The sequence below is a fragment of the Hipposideros armiger genome, unplaced genomic scaffold (genome assembly GCF_001890085.2).
Source record: "Hipposideros armiger isolate ML-2016 unplaced genomic scaffold, ASM189008v1 scaffold_368, whole genome shotgun sequence".
Lineage (NCBI taxonomy): Eukaryota > Metazoa > Chordata > Mammalia > Chiroptera > Hipposideridae > Hipposideros > Hipposideros armiger.
Genome location: NW_017731718.1, coordinates 531,335 through 542,262, shown reverse-complemented (window position 1 = coordinate 542,262; position 10,928 = coordinate 531,335).

Here is a 10,928-nt window from a genome sequence, read left to right as displayed (position 1 = left end):
TATATGTATATATATAAGTTATAGTTGACATACAATATGATTCAACATCAGCTTCAGGTGTACAGTGCAGTAGTCAAGCCTCTACACTGTCCATGAAGTGTCTAATTAGTGTTTTGTATTTCTTTGGATAGATATCCAGGAGTGGAATTGCTGGGTCATAAGGTAGTTCTACTTTCAATTTTCTGAGGTATCTCCATACTGATTTCCATAGTGTCTGCATCAATCTGCAATCCCACCAACAGTGCACAAGGGTTCCCTCTTCTCTACATCCTTGCCAACACTTGTTTGTTAATTTATTGATGATGGCCATTCTCACTGGAGTGAGGTGATATCTGATTGTGGTTTTTATTTCCGTTTCTCTAATGACTAGTGATGTTGAGAATTTTTTCACATGTCTGTTGGCCATCTATATGTCCTCTTCAGAGAAATGTCTCTTCATGTCCTCTGACCATTTTTTAATTGGGTTGTTTGTTTTATTAGTGTTGAGTTGTATGAGATTTTAAAATAAATTTTGGATATTAACCCCTTATCAGGTGTATCATTGGCAAATATCGTCTCCCATTCAGCAGGATGCTTTTTTGTTTTATTGATGGTTTCCTTTGCTGTGAAAAAACTTTTTAGTTTGATGTACTCCCACATGTTTATTTTTTCTTTTGCTTCCCTTGCCTGAGGGGATATATAAGTAAAAATATTTCAAAGGGTAATGTCTGCAAATTTACTTCCTATATTTTCTTCTAGGAGTTTTATGATTTCAGGTCTTATATTTAAGTCTTTAATCCATTTTGAATTTATTCTCATATATGGCATAAGGAGGTGGTCCAGCTTCATTTTTTTTGCACGTGTCTGTCCAGTTTTCCCAGCACCACTTATTAAATCGACTGTCTTTACCCCAATGTATATTCTTGCTTCCATTGTCATAGATTAAGTGACTATATAAGTATGGATTTATTTTTTGGGCTCTCTATTCTGTTCCATATATCTATGTGCCTGTTTTTATGCCAGTACCATGCTGTTTTGATTACTATAAGCTTGTAGCATGATTTGATGTCAGCTAACATGATACCTCCCACTTTGTTTTTATTTCTCAAGGTTCCTGTGGCTATTTGGGGTCTTTTATGATTCCATATAAATTTTAAAATTATATGTTCTAGTTCTGTGAAAAATGTCATTGGTAATTTGACAGGGATTGTGTTGAATCTATGTATTGCTTTAGGCAGTATGGACATTTTAACTATATTTATTCTTCCTATCCATGAGCATGGTACATGTTCCCATTTATTTGTATCTTCTTTTATTCTTCTGTTCAATGTCTTATAATTTTCTGAGTACAGGTCTTTTACTTCCTTGGTTAAATTTATTCCTAAGTATTTTATTGTTTTTGAAGCAATTGTAAATGGGATTGTTTTCTTAATTTCTCCTTCTGAGAGTTTGTTATTGGTGAATACAAATGCAACTGTTTTCTAAATATTAATTTTGTATGCTACTACTTTACTAAATTACTTTGTCAGTTCTGATAGTTTGGGGGTTTTTTGCGAGTCTTTGGGGTTCTCTCTATATAGTATCATGCCATCTGCATATAATGACAATTTTATTTTCTCCTTTCCAAATTGAATGTCTCTTGTTCCTTTTTCTTGTCTGATTGCCGTGGCTAGAACTTCCATAACTATGTTGAATAAAAATGGTGAAAGTGGGCAACTTTGTCTTGTTCCTGATCTTAAGGGGTACACACTCTTTCTTTATTAGTTGCATAAGCTCTAGGGTCTTTCGCTGTTTGTTATTTATATCTTAAGAAATCATTTTTCTCTCTCACTTTAGTATACAAATTAATTCTGAATTTATAAAAATACTTCCTTTTTACATCTTCTCATTTTAAAATTATCTTTCATATGGAATCATAGGTCTTTTGAAAGTTTAAACAAGTAATCTTCATGGATTTCTTTCCAATTATATGTTCTGTTATTTCTGATAGCATCCACATAGCTTAAACATAATTTTTCTTTTCTTACAGAAAACATTTTCCTTTTTCATGCTTATTCTGTTTGTCTCATTGCCCATCTATTAGTAAAACCTCCACATGTTTATTAAGTAAGAAATTGATACTCATTGGTCTATATTTTTCAACCTAACCTTTATGATCTTTTATTTGGATTTTATTCATATTAGCAATCTTATAGTCCTAGAGTATAGTAGAAGTGGAATAATAAATTTTACTTCTCATCTAAGAGTTGCATATATTCATCTTTGTATTTTCAACCTCTTTCATGTATGTAACCTAACTCTAGTAAATTATACTGATACATATGGTGAATTTTATACTAGGTTGTAATTTACAACCTCTAAAAGATATTTAGGAATAAGCATCTGTCAGATGTTTTCCTCAACAAAGATCAAGACATGCAGCTTAATATCAATTTTCTACCCCTCCACCCTCCTGACACACATCAGTATGTGGCATAATAAATAGTTTACTTATTTGTATTTACTGTCTCTCTTTCCTCATTGGCATTTAAGGGCTATGTCATCAGGGACATGAAATTGTTTTGTTCATTGATTGTTATTATATTCTAGAACCCAGAAAAGTGCTTGATATAGAATAGCTCTACAATAAACATTTGTTGAATAAATGATTTCATTTAGTTTTTTGTCACTCTATTTATTCCTGAGCATGTCTTCTATATTGATCATTAAATGCCACTGTTGTTATTCTTCATGATGAACTGAGTTTTTTATATTTGTTTACATATATCCCTGCCCTTCTTCTAGCTGACTCTTTCCTGTTTTTCTATTGAATGTTGCATAGCTTTTTCATTATATATGTCACTATAAATAGATTTGAAAAGGAACTTGGAACAGAGAAAATGAATCAATATTTTATTCATGTCTTGTGCAAAGAAAACATCTGATAAGATTCAACAAATCTATGAGTCAAAAAGCATGGCCCATCTCAGAAATGACCTGGCTCGACCTCTGGAATTAAGTGGAGTATGGTGAGATGGAGAATCAGTTGGTACTGAAAATGCAGAATCACCATTGGCCTTCTTAACACAAAGGTCGTGATTTCTTCCTTTGGAGCTACCATTGTTTTTGTAGTTATATTTGGCTCATAACATGTTTTTCATTCACTGCTGATAGTTTAGGACTGGTTATTTTTAGTTCAAATGTGCCAGATAAAATAATGCAGTATGTCATGGTTCTAATATCATAATCTATAAAATATGATAGACATCTCAAGAAAATTTTCATAAATGCTTATGAATATGAAAAATTCTGAGTTTTTAATTCTTGGTCATTTTGAATCACACCATTCAAAGTTGTGAAAGAACTCCTTGATTCAATCTATTCAAAACCTTTTAAATTTAAATACTAGGATCCAATCAAATTGGCTTCCTGACAAATAACTTAAGAGTTACTCACATGCAACTCAGTAGGATTATGTTAAACTTTGATAATGATGTCTGCTCCTAAAGCATAACAAAAAAAAACTAGTTAAGGTAGACAATTAACATGCATATCTAGAAGCAACTGATATTCAGGGGTGCAAGTATAGAACATAGAGAATTCTTATTTGTTTCTCTGCCAATTTCTCGCTATGTTTCTTCATTCAAGCCATAATTGCATTGCTAAAGATTCCACTGGGGCAAGTGAAAGGATGAATGGAATTTAGGTCTCTTTTGTAAGCTCTAAGAGGAAAGAGAAAAGACACAGTAAAGCTTTTATTGACCTAACTCCAAATCCAATGTGCCTAACTAGAAAATTGCTCATTCAGATGAAAGCCAAAAAGCATCTCAGCCTAAAGTGGCTGAGGCAGCAAAATCAATTCTGAGTAAAATAGCTCTGTTTGGTAAATGTTTAAGGGAGAAACAAGAACCTGCACAAATTAATAAATAACGTTAAGAATAAGAGTTATGTAGCCTTTGTCTCATATCCTTTTTATAATATGCTCTTTTATGCATGTTATTTTGCTGGTGAAATAAAAATGAGTATTTTCTTCATCCATTAAAAAGAAAATACTGTTTTATTAAAAACAGTTCTCCTATAATAGTTATTTTTAATAGCACAATTTATGCATATCTCTGATTTAATCTTTCTTTCAAAAGACAGGATGAATTTACTCTCCCTATTATTCATATTATATTGCACTCTTCTAATATAGATAATTCTTGTGTATATTTAAGGATAGGTCTTCACCTTTGTTTTAATTTTAAAAAAAATTTTCTTTTATTTATTTTTCAAATATAGTTGACTTTCAATATTATATTAGCTTCAGGTGTACAGCATAGTGGTTAGACATTTATATAATATAAACAAAATATTTTGCTTACTGCTAATTAAAATAAAGATAAAGCAATATTTAAATTGATTTCTATGATTCATTTTAGCAAAAAAGGATTTTTCAATGACTGATTGTATGATGTTGTGAAACAGACATGCCAATAAACAATATTTCTTATTAGATTCCTTGGACAAGGATTCAGACGTAGTAAGTCATTATCTGACTTCCATTATTAAAATTTGGTTGGATCCAGATAGATGCAATATAACTTATTTCCATTGTATAGCTCTTTGTTATCCATGTTTTGATAGATAAGATCTAGATTTAGTAATAGTCCATCAATATAAACCTTTGAAAATAGCTTTACCTATCACTTCCTCATATTGCTACTGAAAATATCATCTTACCTGATTTACGTTTTCATAATGACATACTATGTTCAATATTCTCTAATATCCTTCACTCGATGTATACTAGGAAATGAAGTAATCACTAGAAATCTAGAAATCATGCAGTATTTTTCTGTAATAGCATTTTACATTTAATATGTTCAGCTTCAAAAGTATTTAAGCATAAGGTAACCAATATCACATAATAGTAGTTGAAAGAACTGATTTGATTGCTTCCAATTTGCTGAAGATTCTAAGGCCAGATACAATTATACTGTGTAGTATTGAGCTATTTGTGTCATTATAGAATGTATTTGTGCATTAATGTATTAGAAAAACTGGAAGTGCACATATTAATTTTAAAAGTCATATTTTATTTCAAAATAAGTATATACTATTTGGTCTTTTCCAACTTCATCTTTTATGCTCCAGTTATGAGTTTCTATATGAATTCCAAACCCCATGCCATCCATTTCTTTTTAGATTTTGCTCTTACCTCTGTTCAGAACATCCCTCTATACACTTTCCTGGGTAATAATTCCTTCTTAGTTCAGATGATATTTTACACACGAAGTGTTAAGACTCTACATTTGAGCCTGGACTAAGTGCTCTGATAACACAGTATTTCCACTGTTGCATGTATGTACCCAATTACTTATTTATTAATTTATTAAAATTGTGACAAATATAATTGTATATATCTAAAGTGTACAATGTGATGATTTATTATATATATATATATATATATATATATATATACTTATATATCCATTGTGAAATGATTACCATTATCAAGATAAGTAATATCCATCATATTTAAAAGACCCACCAATGTTTCCATTTCACCCATCAGTTGTTCTAAGACTATGACCATTTTAATTAACTTTGTACCTCAGTGCTTATAACAAGGCCTATACATAACAGATTGTCTGGAACTAATTTGTTTTTGTTCTTAAGTTTTAACATCTTTATTATAAAACAAAACATAAATACATAAAACCATAAAAAATGCATGTGTAGCTTAATACATTTTTAAAAGTTGAACACACTTGTAATCACCACCCAGATTAAAAAATTAGAATGATGTCAGCCACCCCAGAATTTCCTTTATTTTGTCCCTATATTCAAAACTAACAATTATAGTGATCACTTCTATGCATTTCCTTATATTTTATCACACAGGTGTACATCCTTAGACTCTATAGTTTACTCTTGCCCATTTACTTTTAACTTGATATATCTTTTAACTTATACGTTTCATGTTCATGAACTTATTTTCTTATAATTTATCTCTTCAAGACCCTGGGCTGTTTGACTTATAAAGTTTCCCACACTGTGGATTTTTCTGATTTTAAACTTAGAATGCAGTTGAGCAAATTCTTCTGTCCTTTATTTACTGCATCTGGACCCAGAGACTTGATCAAACTCAGGTTTGAGCCCTTTGGCAAGTTTATAGGTGATGGTGTGTTCATTTCATCAGAAGGAATATAATTTCTAGTTTTCACAGTTTTATTTTTTATATTAGTATTCATTAATGCTCAATGCCTTGATCTGTTGACTCATGGAGTTGCAGAATGATGTTATAATTTATTTATTTATTTATTTAATTTTTTATTGGGAAATTGGGGGAGGGGAACAGACAAGTTGCTGTCCTTTTGTTCTTCAGTCTAGTTGTGGAGGACGTCGCTTCACTGGCCCATGTTGGTATTATCATTGTGCTCTTCCCGGGTGAGGCAGATCGGTTGCAGGCCACTGGACGGCCACTCACAGCGGCTCTTGGCCGCTCACCCTGGCTGCCAGCTGCTCACACTGGCTGCTGGCCACACATGGTAGCTTATGGCAGCCCACTGCAGCAGAGGCTGCAGACTATGCCATTGCCAGCGACTCAAGACAGCTCAGTTCCAGGTTGAGCTGTTTTTCACCATCTTAGCTGTAGAGGGTGCAGTGTCACTGGCCCTCATATGTGGGATCCAAACCGGGGCCTGCTTCTCAGAGCTGGTGTCCCAAGCCAACTCCTAACCAACGCACCACTAGGCTGGCCCCAATGTTATAATTCTTTTAATTATTAGTTGTTATACTTCTAAAAAAAATACTTTTCATCTGTATGTTACCCAGTGATATAATTCATATAAGTAAGATAAATGTTCTATATTTCTTTATTTAACTGCTTTATATATAATATATTCCTTATCCTCCCAAACTGACCAATTAAGTTTTCAATAGCATTATTAGTTCTATAACTAACTACATATTTAATGTTTGCCATGAAATAAATGTATACACTTTTATAAATATAAAAATTGTTTATAGAATGTGGTTAGATTATTTATTTTACAAAATTGCTCATGTAAGCACAATAAAATGTCTTGTATAGCAATAAGAAAAAACAGTAATTATCAATATAGCCTGCATTAGAAACTAGAATGAATGATTTCTTGTATAACGAAAAGTAAGCTGTTTTATTTCCTAGAACCATGAATCTTGCTATTAGTTTTATTAGCGTCATCTGGGGAGCATTTTTTTGCCTTTTATTTTTCTAGCTTTATTGAGATATAATTGACATGTAAGTTTGAGGTGTATAATATGATGATTTTATACATGTATATATTACAAAATGATTACCACAGTATGGTTAGTTAACATCTCTATCACCTCACATAATTATCTTTTTTGTGTGTGGTAAGGATATTTAAGATCTATTATCTCAGCAACATTAGGTATAGAATACAGTATTATTAACTATAGTCACCATGCTGTATGTCAGATCCCCAGAATTTATTCACCTTATAACTGGACGTTTGTACGCTTTGACCAACATCTCTTCATTTCCCTTACCACTCAGTCCCTGGCAACCACAACTATGAGTTCAGCTTTTAGATTCCACATATAAATGAGCTTATACACTATTTGTCCTTCTCTGTCTGACTTATTTTACTTAGCATAATCTCAAATTCTATCCATGTTGCTGCAAAAGGCAGGATTGCCTTCCTTTTTAATGACTGATTTTATAATATATATATATATATATATATATATATATATATATGATCTATCTCACATTTTCTTAATGAACATTTAGGTTGATTCCATGTCTTGGCTATTGTGAATAATGATGGATGAACATGGAGGTGAAGGTACTTCTTTGAGAGTGATTTCATTTCCTTTGGATAAATAGCCAGAAATGGGATTGCTGGATGCTATGGTAGTTCTATTTTTAATTAAAAAACAAAACAAAACAAAAAAACTCCCCTACTGTTTTCCATAGTGGCTATAACAATTTGTATTCCCACCAACATTTTAGATAATTGATTAAATAATTGATTAGTTATTTTAGATTGATTTTAATTGATCAATTGATTTTAGATTATTAAGCAATTTGATCATTGATTTAAGACTTTTATTCTTTTCAAATAAATACTTATGTTATAAATCTTCTTCTAAACAATTCTCTAGCTGCATCCACAAATTTTAGCTAGCTGTGTTTTCATTTTAAGTTAATTCTAAATATTTTCTAATTTTCTTTTATACCTCTTTTTAAAATATATTACTTATTTAAAAGTATTTTTCCCCAAATATTTGGGAATTTTTCTTTTTTTTTTCTTTTTCCAATTACAGTTGATATTCAATATTATATTAATTACAAGTGTACAGCATAGTAGTTAGACATTTACATAACTTATGAAGTGATCCCCCAGTAAGTCTAGTACCCACTTGACACCACACACAGTTATTATAATATTATTGACTATATTCTCTATGGTTTACATCCCTGTGACTGTTTTAAAACTGCCAATTTGTACTTCTTCATCCTTTCACCTTTTTCTCTCAGCCCCCATTTGGGGATTTTTCTGTTGTTAATTCATACCTTAATTCCACTGTGATCAGAGAACATACTTTATATAATTTCAATTTTTAAGGATTAGTTGCCTTTTTATTTTTTGCCCAAATTACAGTATATATTGATGATGATTTTATATGCACTTGAAAAATGTGTATATTTTGCTCTTGGGTGGAGTGACCTAATGTCAATTAGTTCAATTTGTTGTCTACTTATTCTATCAATAAATGAACGAGGAGCTTTGAAGTCTCCAGTTGTAACTGTGCTTTCAGTGCTGTAATTGTTGGCTTTGTATAATATGAATCTCTATTGTTAAATGTGTAGATGTTCAGCATTGTTATATCTTCTCATTGAATTTACCTTTTTATCATTAGGATTTTGAGTTTTGCCAGTTACTTTCTCTATCTATTTGATGTGGGGATTGAACAACTCTGCCTCTACCTTTCTGGAAACCTCAGGAATGGTTTTTAAATGAATGAAATGACCAAGGATATTTTAAGCTCATAAGCTGTTTTAGTGTGACTAGAGAAAAGATATCCCCTCTCACTGGGCACACATCTATGACATACATCTTGGTAAGCAAACAATTTCTTTGTGTGAATTAGAAAAAAGGTGCCTCTTTTTATGGATATATGCAGCCCCCTGTCAGACACACAACTTGTTGTGAAACATCAGGCTAGATTGTTGCCCCTGTTCACTCTTAAGCTATGTCCTTTTGTGCTCTAAAGAAACTGTACAACCATATGCAGTGGTCCTGGTAATTATTTCCAATGAAGATATTGCAAATAGTTCATGTTTCAATGTTGTATTTTCTGTGACAGACCCATAATGATAATACATGAAGTATGGAAAGGAAAACTAAAAAGTATTAGGTGGGATCAAGCATCACATAAAAATCTCCATGGCCATAAATTAAATAATGCATATGAACAAGATGAATTCATGAGTGTGCTGTACTATGAATCCTGTTGTAGTCAGGAAGTTACCCCTTCAGGGTCATATGAAGTAAGTGTTCTGTGTGAGATGGTAAGCCAAGTTCACTGCATGAATATGAGGGTTTGATTGGCACTGCTCCCACCTTCCACCTGTGAAAGAAACCTGAAAAATGTTTTTCTAGTTGGTTTCTGTTTCTATGCGTTGTAGGAAATGGTGAGCCTGGGGATTTGAGAAGAAATAAGACAGGATCACCAGCAGGATCTGAAACTTATTTGCCCTCAGATCCATGACTTGATATCTGCAAAGCTTATAACGTCATTGCATGGCACAAAGACCACACTTTCACTTTAAGATCTCATCCTGGACTTGGGACCTAAGGATAAATTTTTGTGACCCGCAGAAGTCTATTCCCAGCCTCTTCTGCTTTCCTTCAGATGTAGAGTGCAGCAGGCTCACAGACTAAGACTATTTACTATTTTACAGCTTTATTTTGGGGACAATTAGAAAATCGTAATGTGGATGATATATTAGGGATGACAATGGCATTATGTTTGTGTATGACAATGTTCTAGTTCTTAGGAGATTCTTGCTGAAGTCTTTAGTGTTCAGGAGGCAATGATGTCTGCAAATTCTGTATCTATCATCTATCTGTCTATCTATCTATCTATCTATCTATCTATCTATCATCTATAGAGAGATGAAGGAATGTGGTAAATATTAATAGTTGGTAAATATAGATGAAGGAATATAGATGCTTATGGTAGCATTCTATGCAGATTTGAAAACTTTAAAAATAAACCAAATAAAGCAAATGCAAAATAGGACCTCTGAGTTCTTCTGATATGCTTCTTTTTGTTCCCATTTTCTGGCCACAGTCCTATTTTCCAAGATAATCAGGACTAAGTCCTTAGTCAACATAGTGACCTCCTTATCTTCCTGTTGTTTCAGTGACATGATAAGCCTTAAATGACCAGGTGGCAGACTCAAATTCCAAGTCATTATATTCCCTGGTAGAGTAGAAGCTTGATATCTACTCCACCAACAGAAGACAAAGTTCACTAAGAAGAAGAAATGCTTTATGAAAGGGTCTTTTGGGTTTATGGCTATAGAAATCCTTGCAGCAGTGAATTTTGATCATGAGAGGAATAATATTGTATATCAACTGTTGATTTAAAGCACATATCACATCTTAAAGGACCAAGCACTCAAGATGGGACCACCCAGAATGCACCACAGTTGACTAATCAATAGACCATTCAACATTTTTTCAGGCTAGCTATTTCCATGTCAGAAATATATTGCCTCACTGCCTTTGGTCTAAAATGAGATTCTATATCAGAAACAACTAAGACCATAAAAAATCATTCAGCAAATTCACGAGCGATAGCGTTAGCAGAAGCATTGCAATCATAAGAGTCAAATACATGTTCTGTGTGTCTGTTCAGTGAGAATATAGCACTGACATTTCCATGATGGAAGATGTCCAGTGGAA